Genomic DNA, 7,659 nt, shown 5'->3' with positions numbered 1-7,659 from the left:
CGTAGGCTCAGAGGCCAGAAGACCCCTCCCAACCCCCTCCCCCACCCCACCACAGTGGGTTGAGCCTAGGCACCCTCAGAGTTTTCCCGCAGTGGGTTCTATAGGCCCCGCCCCAAGTTACCTCAGGGTGTAGCCACGCCCCTCCCATAGAACTCCACCTGGCCTGGAGAGCTGCCTTAAATGTGGGAGAGTTGTGTGTTCCTTTTGTAAATTAAGTCCTTGAGGCAGGAAATGGATTTAGCCAATGATGGTCATGTTTGGGTCCCAAGGCCTTTAAAAGATATGTCATGAATGTTAAATCAACTATTCTGGGGCCTAGTGGTTTTTTTTTTGAGACAGGGTCTTCTTGTAGCCCCAGCTGGCCTGGAACACACTAATGTAGCCCTAGCTGGCCTCTATCTCACAGAGATATGCCTGCTATGAAGAATCAAGAAAGACAACTGTGGTGACACAAGCCTGTGATCCCAGCAACCAGGAGTCTGAGGCATAAAAGATCATGAGCTGGAGACCAGCCTGGGCTACATAGTGAGTTCAAAGCCATCTTGGGTTTCACAGCCAGACCTTGACTCAAAAAGGTAATAAAACAGCAAAATTAAACCTGGTAACTGTCTCCCATCTCCAGTCCCTCTGGAGCTCCATCTAGGTTATAATTATTTGTGCTTCCCAGGCTCTGAGCCTCCTGGGCACATGCACTGATTTCATCTGTTTCTGGGTTTCATTCAACAAAACCAGGCTTAGCACAGCAGTGACACAGCTGACTGAGAACCGCAGTTCCATGTGATCTTCACCAAGTCCTTTCTCCCCTCCACCTCCTTTTGTCCATCTGTGAAATGGGAAGGGTGGAACTACTGGGTACCATCTACACTATAGGAAGAATTAGCAAACCTTGTCTCTGAAAGTCTTAATAATAGAGCTGCCAAGATGGTAGGCAGTCTGTGAAGTACCCACTGTAACATTATGAGGACCTGGATTGGGAGTCCCAGCACCTACATAAAAGTACGTCTATAACCCCAGTACTAAGGGGAAGAGGGGCAGAGACAAGAAAATCTCTGGAGCTCACTGGCTGGCCAGCCTAGCTGAATCTATGAGCACCGGGTTCAGTGAGAGATTCTGACTCAAAAATAAGGTGACAAATAATGGAGAAAGTCATGTGATGCCCACCTCTAACTCAAAGTCCCAATAGTAAATACTTTAGGCATATTAAAAATAGGTCTGGCTGGGCATGGTGGCTCAGGAGGCAGAGGCAGGTGGATCTCTGTGACCTCAAGGCCAGCCTGGTCTACATAGCTAGTTCCAGGTCAGCTGGGGCTAGGGAGACCCTGTCTCAAAAAGATCAAAAAAGAAAAAAATATAGGTCTGATTCATTATTAAGAGTGTGTATGAGTGGGCCTAGTGGCCCACATCTTTAATCCCAGCACTTGGGAGGTGAGGCAGAGGCAGGGGGATCTCCGTGAGTTCAAGGCCAGCCTGGTATACATTTTGAGTTACCAGAGTTCAGATCCCCTACCCCAAGCTGAGTGTCTTGTAAATGCCTGTAACTCCAGCTCCAAGGGATCCATCTTCTGGCCGCTATGAATGCACAGGTTCATGCACCAGCACACACAGATGAGATAGACACTCATGTAGACACACATAAATAAATGAAATTAAAGGTAAGTTGTGTATTATGTGTAGTCGGCACAGCATGTGCTGTTACCTGATGTTCTTCACAGCTGTAAGCCAGGCAATCCACTGAGATCATGAGGCCCCAGTGCAGCTGACAGTCCTGCTGGGGAAATGGCAAACAAGGGAGCTAATAAATAAGGTCCTCTCAGATGCTGATATGTGTCGGAGGGAGCTAACAGAGCAACATGGGAAGAGAGTAACCAAGGAAGCTCATTTGCCTTTAACATTTTCAAAATCTCGGGCATCAAGAATAGCTCAATACGCAAAGGTGGTTGCTGCCAAACCTGAGGACCTCAGTTTGATCCCTGGGACCCAAATGGTAGAAGGAGAGAACCAACTCTCAAAAGATGTCCTCTGACCTCCACAGGGGCTATGACACATGCAAGTCAAAACACACACACACACACACACACACACACACACACACACACATATACACACAATGAAATATAATTTATTTACTTTTTAAAAAAATTTAATTTTTTTGGAGGGGTCTTTTTGAAACAGGGTCTTCCTGTGGTCCCAGCTGGCCTGGAACTCACTATATAGACCAGGCTGGTCTCGAACTCAGAGATCCACCTGTCTCTGCCACCCAAGTGCTGGGACTACAGGGTGTGCCACCATGCCCAGTAAAAAAAAAAAAAAAAAAAAAAAAAAAAGATTTTCGAACTCTGGAGTACTGGGATTACAGGCCTGTGTCACCAACTCTGGCTCATCTGGCCTCAAACTCACTATGAAGCTGAGGATGGTGCTGAACTTGTTTTAGTTTTTTTGGGACAGGATCTTTTAAAAATTTTTTTTTTTTTGGGGTTTTTGAGACAGGGTCTCCCTATAGCCCCAGCTGTCCTGGAACTCACTATGCAGACCAGGCTGCCTTTAACTCACAAGAGATCTCCCTGCCTCTGCCTCCCAAGTGCTGGGATTAAAGGTGTGTGCCACCATACCCAGCTTAAAAAATAACTTTTTATTTAATTTTTAAAAATTATTTGCTGGGTGTGGTGGCACACACCTTTAATCCCAGCACTTGGGAGGCAGAGGCAGGCGGATCTTTGTGAGATCAAGGCCAGCCTGGTCTATATAGTGAGTTCCAGGACAGCTGGGGCTACAAGGAGACCCTGTCTCAAAAAGACAAAAGAAAAAAAATCATTCACTTTATTTTAATACTATTCTTTTCAAATTTATTTTTATTTCATGAGTATGGGTGTTTTACCTGCATGTAAGTGCACCCATATGTACAATGCCCATGGAAGCCAGAAGAGGGCGTTGGATTACCTGGAACTAGAGATACAGATGGTTGTTAGCAGTCATATGGGTGTTGGGAATCAAACTTGGGTCTTGCAAGAGCAGCCGTGGGTCTTGCAAGAGCAGCCAGGGCTCTTAACTGCTGAGCCATCTTTCCAGCCCCACCAGTCACTTTGTATAAGAAAATGTATTTGACTGGGTATGGTAGTGCGTGCCTTTAGTCCTAGCACTAGGTAGGTAGAGCTAGGCAGATCTCTGTGAGAATGAAGCTAGCCTGGTCTACATAGCAAGTGCCAAGCCAGCTAGGGAGAACCTCTCTCAAAAAGACCAAAAAGAGGGTCTGGAGAGATGGCTCAATGGTTAAGAGCGCTGATTGCTCTTGCAGAGGACCCAGGTTCAATGCCCAGCACCCACATGGAGGCTATGTCCTTAACTCCAGTTTCAGGGGAAGCTGACGCCCTCTTCTGACCTCTACAGCACTGCATGACATGGGTGTACACACATACATGCAGGCAATACACTCATAAAATAAAAATAATAAATTAAAAAAATTTTTAAAGACCAAAAAAAAAGAAAAAGAAAGAAAATGTATTTGGAGCTGAATGATGTGATGCATGCCTGCAATCTCAGTTCTTGGGAGGATAAGGCAAGAGGATTGTGAGTTCAAGGAGCTTGGGTTGGGAAAGAAAATGAAAAAATGGGGCTGGTGAGACGACTCAGCAGGTAAAGGAGCTTGCTGCCAAACCCGAAAACCTGAGTTCAATCCCTGGGACAGGCCCACATGGTGGAAAGAAAGAACTGACTCCAGAAAGTTATCCTCTGACCCACACACACACACACACACACACACACACACACACATGCACACACACACACATACCACACACACACACACACACACACACACACACAAATAAATGTATGTAGTAATAAAAAAATAAAGGAAAAACAAAGGAAGGAAATATATTTGGAATTGTATAATTAAAATTTAATAATCACATTTCTTTTTTCTTTTTTTGGTTTTGAGACAGGGTCTCCCTGTAGCCCCAGCTGGCCTGGAATGCACTAGCTAGACTAAGTTGGTCTCGAGCTCACAGAAATCCACCTGTCTCTGCCTCCTGAGTGCTGGGATTAAAGGCATGTGCCACCATACCAAAACATATTTCTTAGTGACTTCTCTCAAAGCAGATGAAAAGTGGGAAGGAAAGAAAAGCTGATCTTTCTTAGAGTCTGTTTGGCTTTAATTTTTTTTTAACCGACTTGGTATTTTTTTTGTTTTGTTTTGTTTTTTTGATTGGATGGTGGTAGAATTTCCCCCTCTCCTAACACTCCAGTGACGGGAAGTGGAAGAAGGGGAAATACAGACGCTGGGTTCCTCCATGGCTAGTCTTCCTTCTGCAGACTCTCCTGCCTAGGAAAGCAGAGTGTGTTCTTCCTGAGTTGTGTACTGGCCCCAGGGGAACAGAGTGTCTCCAAGGACGACCATGTCAGGCCTCCAAGTTCAAGTTAAGAGTTGGTGGGGTGTTGTTGGATTCCCCTGGCCTCATCCTGCCTCTTCTGTAACACAAAATGAGGGAGATAGTGAAGGGCAGTGCTTGTCCTGTCAGCACTCCTTCCTGCCTTCTAGAAGCCTCCCTCCAGTTCTTGTTTCGACAGAGTCTCATGTAGCGAAGTTGGCCTAGAACTCCCTATGTAGCCAAGGCTGACCTTAAATTCCTGAACTTCCTGCCCCTACCTCCCCAGTGTTGGGATTACAGCTGTGAATTAACTTTTTTTTTTTTTTCAATGAAACAGGATCTTGAATCTAGACAGTTCTCAAATTTGAGACCCATGGATAGCTCAGTGGTAAAGAGCTGCTCTTGCAGAGGACCTGGGTTCAGTCCCAGGCTCCACATGATGACTAACAGTCATCTCTAACTCCAGTGGTGTACTTACACACATGTAGGCAAAACACTCATACACTTAAAAAAATTAAAAATCTAAACAAATTTTCAAAAACAAAATTTTGAGGCAGACTTCTCTCTGGGGGCTTATACTGAGTTCAATATTGTATAACTGTATTAACTCAACTGTGAACCTAGAAACTTGCACCCACTTGTGAAAGAGATGTACTCTTGCTCTGGAGTATGTTACTGAATATGTTAAATCTGTAGTGAAATGCTTCTTCTAATCATGTAGTTATTAAAAATTAAAAAATAATGATTAAAAAAACAAAATTTTGAGATCTTCCTGCCTCAGCCTCCCTCATGCTGGGATGATAGACATGTGTTACCTTGCTGTGCCTCATGTTTTGAGGGTGCTGTGGGCATTTGTGAATGAACCCAGAGCCTCTGGAAGAGCAGTAACTGCTCTTAACTGCTGAGCCATCTCTCCAGCCTCAATTTTTTTTCTATTTGGTTTTTAAAAATATTTTGTTTTTATTTTATGTGTATGCATGTATTGCCTACATGTAGGTAAGTGCACCAGTGTCCTGCAATGCCCAAGGAGGACAGAAGAGGCAGTCGGATCCCCTGGAACTGGAGTTATGGACAATTGTTAGCTGTCATGTGGGTGCTAGAATTCGATCCCAGGTCTGCAAAAACAGTCAGTGTTCTTAACCGCTGAGCCATCTCCCCAGCTCCCATTTGTTTTTTATATGAGTGTTTAAACCTCTGAAGACCAGAAGAGGACATCAGATCACCTGTAACCAGAGTTATAGACCATTATTAGCTGCCATGTAGGTGTTGGGAAGCAAAGCCAGATCTTCTATAAGAGCAACCAGTGCTCTTAACTGTTGAGCCATCTCTCCAGCCCCCCAGCCTAAGGTGTTTTTTTTTATTAAAAAAATATATTATTTATTTTTATTTTATGTGTATGAGTGTATTGCCTGCATGTATGTGAGTGCACCTGTGTTGTGCAATGCAGCAGAGGTCAGAAGAGGGCTTCAGATTCCTCTGGAACTGGAGTTAAGTACAGTTTGTAGCCACCATGTGGGTGCTGGGAATTGAACCCAGATCTTCTGCAAGAGCAGTCAGTGCTCTTAACCACTGAGCCATCTCTCCAGCCCCACGTTTTTTTAATTTTTAAACAATATTTTTTATGTGTATGAATGTATTACCTACATGTACCTAAGTGTACCTGTGTCTTGTGCAATGCCGGTGGAGGTCAAAAGAGGGCCTTGTATCCCCTGAAACTGGAGTTACAGATGGTTGTTAGCCACCATGTGGGTGTTGGTAACCAGACCTGGGTCCTTTGCAAAAACAGCCAGTGCTCTGAACTGCTGAGCCATCTCTCTAGCCCAAGCCTAAATTTTTAAAATCATATTTTATTTATTTTGTGTACATGTATGCATGTATGTAGGTGCATTGCCACAGCATGTGTGTGGAGGTCAGAGGACAACTTACAGGACTTGATTCTCTCCTTCTACCGGGTGGACCCCAGAGATTGAACTCAGGTCATCAGGCTTGGCAGCAAGCCACTTTACTTCTGAGCCTTCTCTTTGACCCTCCTAGCCTTTAACTTCATGCTCTTCCTGCTTCCTAATAACTGTGATTACAGGCATGCATTCACTACCATCCCTGGTTTGATTTTGTTTTTGAGCTAGGGTGTCAACACTGTAGCTCAGTCTAGCCTGGAACTTAGCTCCTGCCTCATTCTGGTGACAGGATGTCAGGTTTGAACCACCACATCCTACTCCCTTTTTTCTATTTTTTTATTTTGAGACTGTGTTTTGCTAAATTACCCTCCATGCTGGCCTGGAACACACTCTGCAGCCCAGGCAGACCTTGAACTTGTAATTCTCTTGCCTCAGCCACCCAAGTTGCCTATCCTGCCAGGTCCAGCTAACACATGGCTCTGAATGATGTCATCTGACAACTAGATGCAGCCATGCCTGGGCTCTTTCATGATATAATCCTATGAATTCTTTTCTTTCTAAAGTTCAGCTGGGTTTCTGTCCTTTCCAACTCAAAAACTCCTGACAAATACCACCCACTGCTGCTGAGAAATTACCCACAATCCTCCTGGATCCACATGATAACCATACTTCCTTCTCTGCTGTACAATCCCCTGACACTCTGCTTCCTCCCTTGACCCACAGCTCACCACCCCCCAACATACACTTCCTTAGATCAATTCCCCTAAAGGCTCTCTACGAAGAGCTCTGCATATCGGGGGTCTGTGGTTTACATTTAGGTCTGAAGAGCTATCTTTAAGACTTTCTGAAAGTTGGGCCTTGTGGCCCACAGGGGTTAATCCCAGTTTAGGAAGCTGAGGCAGAAGAATGAGGAATTCAAGTCCAAGTCCAGCCTAGGCCATTTTAGGCTAAGAAAAGAGGGCAAGCTAGATGGCTCAGTGGGTAAAGGTGCTTGCTGCCAAGCCTGAGGACTTGAGTTCAATCCCTGGCACCAACCTGGTGGGAAGAGACAATCAGCTCCAAGTTGTCTTCTGACCCCCACACACATGCACAGCGCCCACACACATACACGGACACATAATAAAATTAATAAATTAGCCATTTTAGGCTAAGAAAAGAGGGCAAGCTAGATGGCTCAGTGGGTAAAGGTGCTTGCTGCCAAGCCTGAGGACTTGAGTTCAATCCCTGGCACCAACCTGGTGGGAAGAGACAATCAGCTCCAAGTTGTCTTCTGACCCCCACACACATGCACAGCGCCCACACACATACACGGACACATAATAAAATTAATAAATTAGGGGCTAGAGAGATGGCTCAGCGATTAAGAACACTGTTCTTGCAGAAGACCCGGGTTCAAA

Source organism: Nannospalax galili, unplaced genomic scaffold (assembly GCF_000622305.1).
Source record: "Nannospalax galili isolate Female #2095 unplaced genomic scaffold, S.galili_v1.0 scaffold385, whole genome shotgun sequence".
Classification (NCBI taxonomy): domain Eukaryota; kingdom Metazoa; phylum Chordata; class Mammalia; order Rodentia; family Spalacidae; genus Nannospalax; species Nannospalax galili.
The sequence above is the reverse complement of the archived record's forward strand: the minus strand, read 5'-3'. Positions refer to the sequence as shown.